The following is a 17,546-nucleotide window of genomic DNA, read 5'->3' as shown; positions in this document are numbered from 1 at the left end:
CTAGCAGTAAAATAGACCTTCACAGCGATTTATACCTAAATGCCACTATATTGTTCAATTACACCTATTTTCATTAAGTATTAAACATATTAATATGTTCAGGAAGCATTAAGGCACAGTTAAGAGCTGCTGCCTCATAGCTTCAGCAACTCAAGGTCAATCCTGACCTCAGGGGGTGTTTGCGTAGAGTTTGGACATTCTTCAGATGACTACATGGGTTTCCTCTGGGAGTTCCAGTTTCTTCCCACATCCCAATAATGGAGATAAGTTCCCAGTAAGTTAATTTACCACCAACCTTTTATTCAATACTTTCACAGAATGTAATCTGACCTTTTCCGATTCCTTTATCTCATTCATTAATTTGAGTAGAGGAGTGGAGTTGACGACAGTAATTTTTTTTGATGTAATAGAATAGCCCAGTTTTTTTTAAAGTTTAGGTTTAGTTGTGTTTAGCTTAGTTTACTTTGTTTTTGATTTTTCAATTTGGGTTTTTTTTCCTTTTTTTTGTATCTTGTTTATATCAAGTGTTTGGGAGGTCTATTATATTGGTGTTACCTATAGATTTTACTCATGTGTTAATTGCCAACAATGTAATCTCACGCCCTTTGTACTATTATGACCGTTATGTATCTGTTTTAGAAAAATTCAATAAAAAGATTGAAAAAGAAAGTTAATTTACCATTGGTATGTGCAACTGAGTGGTAGAATTAGGAGTGGGGGGGGGGGGGTTGAAGTGGTTGACAAAATGAAGAAAGTATATAAAAGTGGGATTAGGGTAAACAGATCCTTGGTGGGCTGAAAGGTCGGTTTCTATGCTGACTGACAAATGACTAAACAATTACACCAACAATGCAACACTCTGCAGGTTTCCGTTCACAACCTCGTAGTGAGAATCTAATATTGGTCAGGTAATCAAAGGAAGGTGCAGAACTGAGAAGTGGCTGTCCTCTTGAAGTTAAGAACACTGAAATTCAACTTAATAATTATCATTCATATAATCCTGAGCATGGCCAAAATATAAAGCATTTTTATTTGACAGTGGAGAAAGAAGAGGGGTAATAAGAAAAAAGATAACATCTCCCATTAAAAAAAAATTATCTTTCTGCGCAGCATTAATGAGCTTACCATTTTGGGTCTGAAATTATATTATGTCAAATGTAAACTTATTTTAATGCATGTAAACTTACATTTGCAGAAGATTTTCAGCTTCAAAAAAGATGAATTGCTGAAATCATTGGCACAATATTCCGACATCACAAACACAATCAAACCACTGAAACCATGGTGACAGAATGAAGCAACATCATCTGCCGAGAATTAAATGGTACTTTTTAAATTAAAGAAACTAAGGATCAAGTGCAAAATAGCTAAATTAAATGGCAATTAGGACAACTTTAAAGCTGATATATTTGAGATAAAGGTGAACAGGTGCAGGATTTCAGATATTTTCTTGGAGGATGATTCAAGTAGGGTTCCCCTGAGTTTTTATTTAAGAGTTTAAACAATAATTAAATTGCTAAAAAAGCATAAAACAAAGCTCATTTTCTAAATTTAGCGTGAAGGATCAAAACTTTCATGAATGTTTCACACTTTAAATTCAGAAATAGCATAGTACAGTTGTGTTGTTTAGTGTGGAATATCTTCAGTAACATTTGGATATAAACTAGTGAAAATTCAACAATAAAATTTAATTCCATACGCAATTGTTACACAAACTTGTAATGGGAACATTCTGATGTAGCTTTGGCATTGGATACAATAGTAATCTCAGCATAAACACTTCAAATTTCACCAATTTTTGTAATTTACTTAGCTCATCAAATGCTAAATCTTTCATGAACATCTACATTTTTACAACTTTTAATTATTCCTGTATTAAAATATATGGCTTGTATATTTAAGTGTAATGAATTTAACAGCAAAACCCAACACTTACGAGTGAACCAGCTTTTAACTGAAAATTATTTAAACTATACAGTACAACTTATGGTTTATTTGTAAGGTCATTAATAAATAAAGCATATTTTAATTTCTTGAAGTAGCTATTGAGGTCCACCTCAAAACAGTAGTTAGATGTGACAAACTGAAAACACTGGTGATTGATTTGATACCGTCAAACCTAATTTTGTGGGTGAGACCAACTTCTAGCATGAAGTTTTTTTTAACCAGCATGAAGTGCAAAAGAGGCATTGATTGAGTGGACAGCCAGTACCTTTTCCCAGGATGGAAATGCCTAATATGAGAGGGCATAATTTTATGGTGATTGGAGGTTAGCATAGGGGCGATGTCAGAGGTAGGCTTTATTATCCACAGAGAATGGTGGGTGCATGAAACGTGCTGCTAGGGGTGGTGGTAGAGGCAGATACATTAGGAACATTTAAGAGATTTAGATAGGCACATGAATGAAAGAAAACTGGAGGGCTATGTGAGAGGGAAATCTTGGAATAGGTTAAAAGGTTGGCACAACATCATGAGCCAAAGAGCCTATGTTGGATAAGACAATGGACCATAAGTGCTGGTAAATGGGACAGTATAATTGGGTACCTGATTGTCAGACAGATGAAGTGATTTGAGGGACAAACCTGACCATCTAACAAACACACACAGTAGAGTCCAATTAATTGGGGAGCCACTTATTTGGAACAACTCTTAACCAAAACTAATCATGAAAAGAGATGGGAATCCCTTCATTTATTTGGAACTATACCACTTAATTAGGCAGGAGGATTGTCGCCAAACAGTTTCAAATGAGCATCAGTTCTGTGCACTTTTGTGGCCATTAGATACTACACTGTGCTTAGGGTGATCAGTTTTTAAATAGCGTCAGTTGTGTATGTTTGTGTTCAAAAAGCAGTGATTTTTGTCACTGATAGTTGCTGAGAAGTAAGCAGTAAGAAAATTTGGAACTGTTTTGCTCACTGTGCATTTTGCATTAAGGCTTGGAGATGCCAGAAACAGCCAGGAATAAAAATGAAACAATTTCATGATTTCAACAAGTTAGAAATTACGAAGAATTTGAAGGTTATTAACAATCATCTTCAATGTTACAATGAAAATGAAGATCTGGAGGATGTAACAGTCTAAAGCAAGTGGGAATAAAAGGACCGTTTTCTGATTGGCTGCCAGTGACTAGTGGTGTTCCACAGGGGCCAGTGTTGGGACTAATGCTGTATATCAATAAGTTAGATGATGGAATAGATGGCTTTGTTTCAAGTTTACAGAGATGATATGAAGATTGGTGGAAGGTCAGGTACTGTTGAGGAAACTGGAAGGCTGCAGAAGGACTTAGACAAGTTAGGATAGTGCAAGAACGTGGCAAATGAAATATAATGTTTGGAAAAGCAAGGTCATGCACTTTGGCAGAAGGAATAAACGTGCAGACTATTTTCTAAACAAGGAGTCAATCTAAAAATCTGAGATGCAAAGATACTTGGGAGTCCTTGTGCTGAATACCCTAAAGGTTAATTTGCAGGTAGAGTCAATGGTGAGGAAGGTAAATACAGTGTTAGCATTCATTTCAAGAGGTCTAGAATATAAGAGCAAGGATGAGATGCTGAGGCTTTATAAAGCACTGGTGAGACCACACTTTTGAGTACTGTGAACAGTTTTGGGCTCCTTATCTATGAAAAGATGTGCTGGCATTGGAGACAGAGGAGGATCACAAGGATGATTCTGGAAATGAAAGGGTTATCATACGAGGAATGTTTGATGGCTCTGGGCCCGTACTCGCTGGAATTTAGAAGGATGAGGGGGATCTCACTGAAATCTTTCAAATGTTGAAAGCCTAGACAGAGTAGGTGTGGAAAGGATGTTTCCCATGGTAGGGGACTCTAGGACAAGAAGGCACAGCCTCAGGATAGAGGGGCGTCCATTTAAGACAGAGATGCTGAGAAATTTCTTTAGCCAGAGGGTGTTGAATTTGTGGAATTTGTTACCACAGGCAGCTGTGGAGTCCAGGTCATTGGGTGCATTTAAGGCAGAGAGTGATAAGTTCTTGATTGGCATGGCACCAAACGTTACGGGGAGAAGGCTGGGAGAGGCTAGGGCTGAGGTAGAGGGAAAAAAGAATCAGCCATGTCTGAATGGCGGAGCAGACTCAATGAGCTGAATGGCCTAATTCTGCTCTAGGTCTTATGGTCATAAGTATTGCATGAAGGCAGTCTATTATTTACACTAGGTACTGTGCTGATTTTGCTCAATTGCAGTCAATTAAATGAACACTGCAGGTGAATTCCTCTGTCAGTAACCATTAAGAACTATTACATTATTTTATAGTATTCCAGAGGCATCAATAGTGTTCTAATTAATTTTATATTTCATTTAAATACATAAAATGTTAGCTAAATGGTAGTTTGTCTTTTTTTATATACCTTTTAACTATTTCTATAAAAATTTGCTTAATTGGGCCAATATTTACTGGTCCAGATGTGTCCCATCAACCAGAATATACCATATATGTTTTGCAGCATTGATTTTCCTCGCTAGAATTGCACACTAGTGAAGCTTTGATTTGAGATATTCTATACCCTGCTCAGAGCCTGCTGCATCTGATCAGTACTGTTACCAAATGGTGGAAGAGTGAACTACAAGGCTGGAATGTGTGCAACACACACAAACTGCTGGAGGAACTCAGCAGGCCAAGCAGCATCTATGGAAAAGAGTAAACAGTCTACGTTTTGGGCCAAGACCCTTCATCAGGCTGGAACATGCGATTGTCTGAAATTGTTAAATCAATGCCAAGTCCCGAAGGATGTCTGAAAACTTAGAACCAGGGCATGATGCTTAAATGGTTCATCTGAGACTAAGATGAGGTGAACATTTTTCCTCTCTTGGATCTACCTATCACTCACTGAAGAGACTTTAGAAAAGTTTCTGCAGGTAAACCGTAATGCTGATTTGAAATTACAATCAGATCTGCTATTGTCCTTATTAAATAGGCTTGAAGAACTGAGTGGTCCACACTGGCTCCTAAATTGTATGTTTGTATGTAATATACCTTTCTTCTTTTATACTCTACAACTTTAAAGGATAGGATTGCATTTGGTTTGCCAACTATTTTCTCAGCAGAATCAATTTGAAAGATTTATGCATGAAGGCACACAGATCCCTTTCTTTCTGCACACCATTCAAAACCATGATATCTAATCAATGTTATCTTTGTTTTTTTCTGACAAAATACATCATTTCGCAGTTCCTTATTAAATTTCACTTACCCTAACTCCCAGCTAATTCCTCCAGTTGTAATATCATCTTCTCTGTTTACCGTGTTTTCAAGTTTGGTGCAATTTGCAAATCCAAGCCATTATATTGGAACACTACTGCCTCAACTAACAACCAACCATTTCTAAATGTTCTCGGTTTTGTCCTTGAGCCAGTCTTTTATTCACCCTGATTCTTATTTCTTACTTCATGGTCTTGATCTTGTTGAGCAGTCTTTCATCCAGAACTCTGCTAAATGTGTCCCAAGCTGACCCTGCTCCTCGAAGTGCATGACTAGAGGTCCCTAATAATCTAATGCAGGATATGAGAATATGATGACTATCAACATTCACAAAATTATTAGTCAAGCCACAAAATACATGAACAAGGAGTGTATGTTAGAATGAATAAATTATCAGTTAAAGTGCTGTACATGGTTCTTGGTCCCAATGCAAAATTGCAACCTTAAACGTTGATAATTCCTTTGCTCCCATGGATGCTGCTTGATTTGTTGAGTTCATCCAACAGACTGTTTGCTACTCCAATTCCAGCACCTGCAATTTCTTAAGTTTCCAATTCTATCTGAGTGAAAGGTCCTTACCAGCTTATGAATGGCCATGTTATAAATCGCCTATGGATACAAGTGAGCATTTAGGAGAATAGTGAGATGGATTTGCCAGGTGCAACAGTGTGCAGACATCTTTTGCCATGTGGAGACATTTCCAGCTTGCAAACTGTTCAGCCTGGGGTGGACCTGTATATTAAATTATAACATGTCTGACTGAACAAGGGAGAAGGATTAGGATAAAGACTTTTGTCCCCCAACAAGATTGTGGTTGACGCTTTGGAAATCTTTGTCCAAAAGGGTAGAAGTGGAAACCTCATCTCATCTAAATATTGCCTATATGTACAGTTCATACAAGCTATAAAAGAAGAGGTGGAAAGTGCACTGTGAATGGAATTAATAACTAGTGCTGGCATGATGAATTGAACAGATTTCTTCCGGGCAGTAGATTTCCCAAGAATCACTTTGAAAGGGTGGGATCAGATAATATCACACATAGGATTTTGCAAAATATCAATAACTGTACAATCTTAAAATACATCATCTGAAGTATCATTCAACAGGTACATGACACAATCACAATAAGGGTTGAACCGTTCTAAAGTACTTACTCAAGCAGTTTATTAACTGACAATAAATATAAGCAAGACTATTTAAAATTTTTAATCATACCAATGACTTTCCAATTGTGTTTTCCGGAATTGTTTCATATTCCCTTCCTCTAACAGTGAAATGCCAGACTACCACAGTGAGTTAGCATAACTTCCATTGATTTTAAAGCCATTTCCTGAGGTGGAAACAAAACCAGAACATTTTCCTGTTTGAACATATTTTTACATTGAGGCTCTCCACAGGTCAGGGTCGATCACGGCTATTACATTCTAGCTGTCTACCTGATACACAAGCCAGGGTAGTAGGACATGGGGAGCAAGCTTTTGCCCATGCACCAGGTTCCCCTTCTCCATACAGGTGAAAAATCCAAAGGATTTTACATTGAGCCCTAGAGAAATGCTTGAAAACTTTGTCTATTTAAGGAATATCAATGTAAGCTTTGTTATAAAATGTATCTATTTTTACCAACTTTGTTAATGTATTTAAACTCCACATCATTAAAATTTCAATAAACAAACACCACAATTCTACCTGAGACAAATGCTGGGGAAAAGCCAATTGAAGTTTATTATAGGGTGGTGACACTTCTTTAGTCATGTTAGTTTTACTATATTCCCCTTGAAGTCAGCAGAACTGTTTTATTTCTCGGCTCAGTAAATGTGTTGAAAAACATTAGTGTTACCCAGAGACTAATCATATGGGAAGCCAAGAATTTTATTCCAGTTTCATGGTAGGATATGAAATCAGAAAGACAGATTGAGAATACAGGCTAGCAAAGTGCAAATGCCGAACACAAAGCAACTGGCTGAATAAAATAGCTGTAATTATTTATATTTGCACACAAGTTAGGCTCCATGCAGAGGGAAATTTAAGTGTCTTTGGAGTCCTGATGTGGGGCCAAGATTTACTGGAGGAATGGAGTATAAATGGCGAGTGACCAAACATGGTTTTTTTCCCAAAAACTTTATTCATTGTTTTACTGCAAATGTTATGTACCAAATATACTTTTAATGAGTTTCTCTTTTTAGGTTTCGAACATGATTTTAGGATTTCACTTTTGTTTTTACAGAGATGGACAAATAAATGTACAATTGGAGTATTTAACACAAACCAGGAAGTTCATAGCAACAAATATTTTAAAAGGATAGGTATAATAATAGCTAGATTAACAGAGAGATCAGGAAAATACTTACTGGTTAATTTGTGTCTCAAAGTTCAAAATAAAATTTATTATCAGAGTACATACATGTCATCACATACAACCCTGAGATTCTTTTTCCTTCAGGTATACTTAGCAAATCTGTAGAACTGCAACTGTAGGCAGGATCAATGACCAACAAACTGTGCAAATGCAAATATAAATAAATAGCAATATATAACAAGAGCACGAAACAACAAAATAAAGAGTCCCTAAAGTAAGAACATCGGTTGTGGGAACTCCAGAAACAGAATGAGTGTAGTTATCTCCTTTTGTTCAAGAGCCTGATGGTTGAGGGGTAGTGACTGTTCTTGAACCTGGTGGTGAGAGTCCTGAGGCTCCACCTTCTACCTGATGGCAGGAGTGAGAAAAGAGGATGGCCTGGGTGGTGAGAACCTTTCATAATGCATATTGAAAACAATCCTTTACAGAGGTACCTTTTCCCCAGCCTTTCCCTGTATGATAGCTAGCTAGCAAGTTTAAAACAAGAAAATCTGAAGATTAACACTAAATAAGTTCCATGATATGATAGGTTAAGGAGACTGATATAGACTCAGAATGCTGAGAAAGAACAAATAAGGTACATAGTTGGAAGTAACATGGGTTATAATAGCCAACAGAATTCTTAACTTCATCACGGGAATTACAAAACATAAAACCATGTTGTAATGATGAGCCAAAGTAATACATCAGTACAATTCTTAGTTTGACCACAAAATTGGGATCTCCACTGCAGCAAGATGAGATGCAATTTTAAAGAGGGAAGAACACATAATCGGACAAAGGGCAATGGATGAAAATGCAGTTTAGTGCAACCAAGCAGTCCATTGTGCCCAACTTCTTGAGCTCCACTCTTCAGAGTCCTCTCCAAAAATATTCTGTCAACTTATCTGTTTTATCCCCTGTAAAAAAAAATCTTTCTCTGGCTATATGATAGCCTTGGTTGGTGTCTTTGCAGGCCTCTGCTATGTAATTTATTCAAAATGATTTGAAATGATCTGTGCATCATAAGACAGCCAGTAAATTCTGTCATGAGCACTTTGAGCATGTTAGGACCATGGATGCATGAACAGAGTCCAGCTTTATCTGGCTCACTGTATTCAACTACAAAATCTTTATTAAATGCCAGATTTCACATGATCAGTACCATTTAGTTGCTTACAACAAAACTGAAATAATTTCAGAATCAGAATCAGGTTTATTATCACTGACATCAACACCATAATGTTGCTCACAAAAGTGGATTATGGCAAAAATATATTTTGAGGCACACAAGTAAATTTTAAATATGTACCTATAACCATATAACCATATAACAATCACAGCACAGAAACAGGCCATCTTGGCCCTCCTAGTCCGTGCCGAACTCTTAATCTCACCTAGTCCCACCTACCCGCACTCAGCCCATAACCCTCCACTCCTTTCCTGTCCGTATACCTATCCAATTTTACCTTCAATGACACAACTGAACTGGCCTCTACTACTTCTACAGGAAGCTCATTCCACACAGCTATCACTCTCTGAGTAAAGAAATACCCCCTTGTGTTTCCCTTAAACTTCTGCCCCCTAACTCTCAAATCATGTCCTCTCGTTTGAATCTCCCCTACTCTCAATGGAAACAGCCTATTCACGTCAACTCTATCTATCCCTCTCAAAATTTTAAATACCTCGATCAAATCCCCCCTCAACCTTCTACGTTCCAATGAATAGAGACCTAACTTGATCAACCTTTCCCTGTAACTTAAGTGCTGAAACCCAGGTAACATCCTAGTAAATGAACTGTACTGTAACCTGAACCTGTACTGTAAATGAATCTAATTGCCCAGAAGAAAATTACTGTAATTGATTTTAATGAAATTAAGCTTTGTGTCACAATGAAGCAAACAGTCTCTGGTTTCATTCAACATTACAGTTTTAATTAGATTTTAAATACTGCTTATTGCACAATAATGGACCTCTAATGAATAATGTGCATGTCTTTTGTATATTGCATACCTGTACCATACTTCACAATATGAAATGCCTGGCAGCAAATTTGAAAATAGCTAGCACTTCACAGATAATACGTAAAAGTTTGAATTTGCTGCAAAGTTCAATTTTTTGTGAAAATTTCTTGAAAACTTATCCTTCGATGGATAGATCTAAACCTATTCGTACTCTTCTGAATAGATCAGCCCTACTTATTAATTCATTTATGGTTGACTCGGGAATTACAGAAATATGGCGGTTTTTGAACCCTAAAGATAAAGAATTTTCTTTTTTTTCACATGTATATCATAGCTATTCTAGAATTGACTATTTTCTTATTGATCATCGGTTATTAACGGATGTTATTGATTGTAAATATGATTCTATTACTATTTCGGATCATGCACCTTTGAAGTTATCTATTAAGATTTCGGACTATTCCAATAATACCAGATCTTGGAGACTTAACGCTACTTTGCTTCAAGACCCAGAATTTATTACTTATATAAAACAGCAAATTGACTTGTTCTTTTCTACAAACTGTACTGAAGAAATCGACAGAGGAATACTTTGGGACTCTTTTAAGGCTTTTATTCGTGGTCAAATTATCTCATATTCTGCTGGTAAAAGAAAACAAAGATATTTAGATATTGCTTTATTGGTGGATAAAATCAAGGAAATTGATAAGATTTATTCCGTGACTCCTACCAAAGAACTTTATAAGAAGAGAGTTGAGCTTCAAATGGAACATAGTTTACTATTATCTTCTTCAATTGAAAATCAATTAATTAGGACCAGGGCTCAATTTTATATTCATAGTGACCGTACTGGTAAACTGTTAGCTAATCAATTAAAGGCTATCTCGACTAAGCGACAAATTATTAAAATTCGCAAATCAGACGGTAATTTAACTACTGATCATAAAGAAATTAATAATACCTTTCAAGATTTTTATAAATCTTTATATCATTCAGAATTTGATGGTGACCAGTCCATGATAGATAATTTTTTTAACAATTTGAATATTCCTAAACTGACTGATGAAGACCATAGTCTGTTAGATGCTCCTATTTCTATGGTGGAAATAGGAGAGGCTATTTCATCAATGAACTCAGGGAAAGCTCCTGGTCCTGATGGTTATATAGTAGAATTTTTTAAAACTTTTTCTTCTTTGTTTTCTCCTTGGTTATGTGAAATTTTTAATGATGCGTTTGCTAAGAAGAGATTACCTCAATCTTTTTATGAAGCTAATATTTCTCTAATTCTTAAAAAAGATAAAGATCCTACTTTATGTACATCTTATCGCCCTATATCACTATTAAATGTAGATTCTAAGATTCTTACAAAAATTTTAGCTATTAGATTAGAAAAAGTACTATCTCAGATTATTTCAGAAGATCAAACTGGTTTTATGAGGAATCGGTATTCCTTTTTTAATGTTAGAAAATTGATTAATATAATTCATACTTCACCACCCACAATCCCAGAATGTGTTATTTCATTAGATGCTGAAAAAGCTTTTGATAGAGTTGAATGGATATATTTATTTAATACATTGAGAAATTTTAATTTTAGTCCTAACTTTATATCATGGATTAAATTAATATATCATAAACCTGTTGCTTCTGTTTTTACAAATAACTACAGATCCTCTTTTTTTCAATTATCTCGTGGTACGAGACAAGGCTGTCCCTTAAGTCCTTTATTATTTAATATTGCATTAGAACCTTTAGCTATTGCTATTCGTGAATCTCCTAATATTTTTGGTATTACCCGTAATGAGAAGTTATATAAATTATCTCTTTATGCTGATGATTTGCTGTTATATATTTCTGACCCTGATAGGTCTATTCCTGCTATTTTATCCTTGTTGGTTCAATTTGGTACTTTTTCTGATTATAAACTAAATTTAGATAAGAGTGAATTATTTCCTTTAAATGCACAAACTTTATTGAGTGATAGGATACCATTTAAAGTTGTTACTGATAACTTTACCTATCTAGGTATAAAAATTACCAAGAAATATAAAGATTTATTTAGACTGAATTTTTTACCTATGCTTCATCAAATTCATCAACTTACTACAAGATGGTCTCCTTTGTTTTTATCATTAATTGGTCGGATTAATGCTATTAAAATGATGATTTTACCGAAATTTTTATACTTATTTCAAGCCCTACCAGTTTTTATTCCTAAATCTTTTTTTGATAACATTGATTCAAAAATTTCCTCATTTGTGTGGCAAAATAAAAACCTAGGTTAAGTAAAAAGCAATTACAAAAATCAAAAAAAGATGGTGGTTTAGCTTTACCTAATTTTAGATTTTATTATTGGGCAAATAATATTCGTAATTTATTGTATTGGAAACTAGATTTGGATTCACCACTGTGCCCACAGTGGGTAAATTTGGAATGTAATGAGGTAAAGGGATATTCTCTATTCTCTGTTCTTGGTTCTTGTCTTCCTGCGGATTTAGTTAAATTTAATAAACAAATATTTAATCCTGTTATTAAACATACATTACGAATTTGGTTTCAATTTCGTAAGTTTTTTATTTTGAAAAACTTTGTTCTTGATAGCCCTATCTTATTTAATTTCTTTTTCAAACCCTCCTGGACAGATCAAGCTTTTAACATATGGAAAAGGAAAGGTATAAAATGTTTTCGTGATCTCTTTTTTGAAGATACTTTGATGTCATTTGATCAACTTTCCAATAAATTTGAATTACCTAAATCTAATTTTTCAGATATTTACAAATTAGAAATTTCTTACATAAAGTTTTACCATCTTTTCCTAATTCAACTTTGGTGGACATTACAGATTTGATCTTTACCTTAAATCCTTGTCAGAAGGGATTAGTAGCTTTTATTTATAATATGATTATGAAGATACAACCAGAAATATCAGTTAGAATTAAACAAGAATGGGAAAAAGAACTTCAATATAACATATCAACAGATAAATGGGAAAAAATTTTGCAAATGGTTAATTCTTCTTCTATATGTGCTAAACATGCTTTAATACAATTTAAAATTGTACATAGAGCTCATATGTCTAAAGATAAACTTGCTCGATTCTATTCTCATATTAACCCTCAATGTGACAGATGTCATTCAGAAGTGGCCTCATTGACCCATATGTTTTGGTCATGTCCCACTTTACATAATTATTGGAAGGACATATTTACTACTATTTCCTCAATTTGGAATATAGATTTACAACCTCATTTTATTACTGCAATTTTTGGCATACCAAATGAAGATGGTAATCAGTTTTCCCCTTCAATCAGACGAATGATTGCTTTTGTAACATTAATGGCCAGAAGGTCTATATTACAAAATTGGAAAGAAGTAAATCCTCCTACCACATTTCAATGGCTTTCTCAAACTATTTCTTATCTGAGTTTGGAAAAAATTAGAAGCACTATTTTTGACTCATCAATTAAATTTGAAGAAACTTGGAGACCGTTTATTCGACATTTTCGTATGAATTAATTTGGCCTTTTCCAGACCTTCTTTCTGCTTATTCATGTTCAGGTATGGAGTTCCGGAGTTCTTTGACACTATCATATACTTGTAAACTGCTATTATTGCCCATGTTAGTTTAGTTTAGTGTTTTATTTTTTTTTAATATATATTTTTTCACATATTTTTAATATTTTTTTTTCTTTTTTAATGGTTATTTTTGTTTTTTTTTTCATATAATCATGTGGACTTGATTGATTAAGGTATTTTCTTCTGTTGATGTTTAGTAGGATATTATTATCTTATTATCAATGTGATTTCAAGTCTATTGTATTCATAATTTACTTATTACTATGTTATTTTTTTTGTGTATATATGAAAATCAATAAAAAGATTGAAAAAGAAAGAAAGAAAACTTATTTCAATTGTATTTATCACAAGCACGGTCAACAGAGAATCTCCCAATGTGTGGCAAGGATAAGAATTTTTATGATGATGAAATTAAGGAAGATAATAATAACCTATTACTCCCACTTGGTACATTATAGTTAACATTTTATCATGTGTTTACAAAAAAAAAGAAAATAAAAGGTTAAGCAGAAAATGACATCTATTCAAGTCATTTATCCAAGAACAGCTAAAAAATGTAATAATACTAAAGAAATTCAATTTCCAGTATAGGTACCAGCCTAGAAACAAAGAATAATGAATGGAAAGCCATTTGCATACATCTCCATCATGTTTTTTTGGTGTGCGTCACCGCTAGTGTATTATCAAAGATAGCTGAGAAATCCTTTCAGCAAGCTTCCTTCTGCTTCACTGCTTTAACCTAGAGAATAACAGTGGATGTCATGCAATGTAGAATCACATAATATAACTTGGCATTGAATAAAGGCCATCTTTATATCTTTCCACAATGACTCGGCTTAATTGAAGTTACACTCAACTAAGTCCAAGTTTTTAAGATGCACTTAAAAGAAAGTCCACAAAGACATCACAAAGAAGTAATTTCATTTCAGCAACAATACATTTTTTGCCATTACACTCCAAGAAAGGTAAGGCAGAAAAAATTGGGTAATCTAGCAAATATTGCCTGACATGCTATTTCCAGGTTTTACTATTAGAGGCTGTGAATAAGATAATATATCTGAAGTAAGTAAGAGCAATATTGATTATAAAAATAAAAAGCAGATACAGCTGCAAACACACAGCAAGTCAAGCAGCACTGTGGAAAAGGAATTGTTAACTTTTCATATTCAAAACCAGCACACATTAGCTGCATTTGGCAACCCCTGACCACCAGTACATGTGCTGTTCAACCTCACGGTGATAGTCCTCAGCCTATCACAATCATTTCTTTTCTCTTCATCCCTCCTCCATCACAATTTCAAACATTTGATTTTCAACTTCAGTGATGTGGAAAGGTCATCAACCTCTCGGTCCAAAGATACTGCCTAACTTACTTTGATTTCTTAAAATGGATAACTCCACACTATAGGGATAATTTACATTATTATACAGCACGTATTTGTGACCTTGAGAAGGACTGTTTCATGGTTGTGTTGTATATCTTCCACTAGGTACCACTTCAACCATTGAGAGCTTTCTTCTGCCCCTTGACATTCCTTGATTTTATTTACAATTTTATTTAGAGATACAGCATGGTAACAGAACCATCCGGCCCAACGAGCCCACGCTGTCCAATTACACTTATGTGACCAATTAACCTAGAAACTTGCTCAACTTTGGAATGTGGGGAAAAAACTGCACCACATGGAGAAAACCCATGTGGTCACAGGGAGAACGTACAAACATCTTACAGAGTGTGGCGGAAACTGAACTCAGTCATTGGCACTGCAAAGTCATGCGCTAACCACTACACTATTGTGCTGCCTAAATCTACCTGAATTTTGAGAGGACTGTCTTCATATCTGATTCTTGCCAACAAACTCTCTTACGTGGATTAATTTACAAGGTCTGAAGTCTAATGGCCATGACAAATTGTCCTTGTCGACCATTGAGTAGCCACCAATGCCAATCCCATTTTGTAGCATCTATGTCTTAGTAATTCTGGCACACGTCAAGATACATTTGAAAAGTTGTGAGTTGACTTTCCTCCACCAGAATCCGGATCAGGTTTATTATCACCGGCATGAGACGTGAAACTTGTAACTTAGCAGCAGCAGCAGTTCAATACAATACATAATCCAGCAGAGAAAACAATAAATAAAATAAAAAAATAAACTAAGTAAATAAATCAATTATGTATATTGAATAGATTTTTTAAAATGTGCAAAAACAGAAATACTGTATATTTTTTTTAAAAAGTGAGGTAGTGTCCAAGTATTCATTGTCCATTTAGGAATCGGATGGCAGAGGGGAAGAAGCTGTTCCTGAATCGTTGTGTGTGCCTTCAGGTTTCTGTACCTCCTACCTGATGGTAACTGTGAGAAAAGGGCATGCCCTGGGTGCTGGAGGTCCTTAATAATGGACACTGTCTTTCTAGACACCGCTCCCTAAAGATGTCCTGGGTATTTCATAGGCTAGTACCCAAGATGGATCTGACTATATTTACAGCTTCTTTCGGTCCTGTTCAGTACCCGCCCCCATACCAGACAGTGATGCAGCCTGTCAGAATGCTCTCCACAGTACAACTATAGACGTTTTTGAGTGACTACACCCCAACCCTTCAGGCAGTGGATTCCAATCATCCTCTGGGAAGACCAGTTTGTCCTCTGATTCCCCTCATCATCCTCTGTCTTTTACTATAAACCTATGCCCTCTTGCTTTTCATACCTTTGAAATGGGGAAGTTTCTGACCATCTACCCTATCCATGCCCTTTTTTCATTTCAGCACATCATTCTGGCATCATTTAGCCTCCTCTACTCCAAGAAAACAAACCCAACCCATCGAGTAACTTCAGACAAAACAGACTGAAGATGCTGGAATCCATCACAAAATGCTGCAAGAGTTTGGCATCTGTGAAGGCAAAAGACGTTTCGTGTCAGCAGGATCAAGACCATGAGGAAACAGGAAAGATTGCCAGTAAACAGCAGTGCAATAGGTGATAAGTGGGACAAGGTGGGGAGGTTATGAGGCTAGTAAGTGATAGGTGGAGGGAGATGGGGAAGGAGTGATGGGCAAGTGAAACCCACTGAGGGAACAGGATGGGAGAGATGAGCAGAGGGTGAAGAAAACTAAGTATATGTGTGAATATGTGTGGGAGGACAGCACCAGGAGTGTGGGTTACCCTAAATTGGAAAATTCAGTGTTCTTGCTATCCAAGTGGAATACAACATTGTGTTCTTCCTACTTGAGTTTAGCTTCTCTGTAGCAATGTCCAAGGACAGAAAGAACAATGTGGGCTTTGGAAAGAGAGCTAAAATAACTAGAAGCCTGAGATTGCAGTTGCTGCTGTATTACAGATCACAGTTGTAAGTTGCTCAAGAAAATAGCCACCTCATCCAGGCTTGGTTTCACAAATATAAAGAAGTCACACCGCAAACACCAAATGCAGTCCACCAGGGTGGAAGAGGTACACTTGAAACTCTGCCTCAACTGGAGGAGCTATTTAAGTTTCTGAATGGTGAATAATGCACAGGTGAAGGGGCAGGTATTACACCTCCCTTGGTTAGAGGGGAAAGTGCCAGGAGATGGGGAGGATTGGATGGGAAGGGATCAGCATCTCAGTAGCCAAAGAAAATTCCAAAGACAGTTCTCGCAAAAAGTAGCAGGGAAGGGAAAGAGAAAATGTGACTGGTGATAGGATCAGACGAAAGCTGACAGAAGTTACAGAGATTGACAATTAGATGTGAAAATTAGTGGGAATTCTATTGCTGTTTATTACCAGATTTCACCTCTGGTCCCTATTGCTGTTCTGACCAGAGAAAGAACAAGGAGGGGTGTGGGAGGGATGATTAGGGTAGATGAGCAGGAAGTGGAGGAAATATAGCAAATATGGCAGAGGGGAAGATATGCCTCTGGAAGGAGGAAATTTCAGAAGTTTTAGGGTGGAAGACCACATCTTGAAAAGAGCTGGTGCAGAGATGGAAAAATTGAGAAAATCCCACCAACTCCACCAATGGCTGAGCAGCCTCTCACCAATCCTCCTTCACATGGCTGTTTATTAGGAATCTTTCTCAATCCAAAATGCCTACTTACAACTACTGCCTCCGCAGATCCTGTTTGATCCCACTTCTAGCATTGTTTCTGGTTCTATCCAGTAATCTTTCCCCCAGCCATTTTTCTCTGATGCCACAAAGATTTAACATCAATTCCTCAAAAACAATGAACAACACTTGAGATAATTAATGAGAAAATGATTATCATAAAAATACTGCTGCACAGTACAGAAATTTTAAAGCTGAATTACCAATGATGTCTACAAAATATATCTCAAGCTTTCAAAATAAATTTTTTAAAATGCTGTAAATGTACAAGTGAGGCAAGAGAAAAAATATTAACATTTCAAATTAATGACCCTATGTCAAAACTAGGAATATCAACTTTGTACCCTGCACCATAGATGCTATCTCACTG

At 35.9% G+C, this 17,546-nt stretch overlaps 1 protein-coding gene across 16 annotated transcripts in view; it reads right to left on the bottom strand.

The window, feature by feature from the left end:
• Window positions 1-17,546, bottom strand: part of apc (APC regulator of WNT signaling pathway) — a 204,977-nt gene that overhangs the window by 86,637 nt on the left and 100,794 nt on the right. The window contains exon 1 of one of the 16 annotated variants that reach the window (XM_059969568.1): window positions 6,437-6,451. The exons of the other annotated variants lie outside the window; for them this stretch is intronic. The gene's annotated coding sequence lies outside the window, so the exon portion shown is untranslated. Of the gene's footprint in view, window positions 1-6,436; window positions 6,452-17,546 lie in introns of those variants that run through there. 16 annotated transcript variants of the gene reach the window in all.

The sequence above is a fragment of the Hypanus sabinus genome, chromosome 5, assembly GCF_030144855.1.
Source record: "Hypanus sabinus isolate sHypSab1 chromosome 5, sHypSab1.hap1, whole genome shotgun sequence".
Lineage (NCBI taxonomy): Eukaryota > Metazoa > Chordata > Chondrichthyes > Myliobatiformes > Dasyatidae > Hypanus > Hypanus sabinus.
The sequence above is the reverse complement of the archived record's forward strand: the minus strand, read 5'-3'. Positions and strand labels throughout refer to the sequence as shown.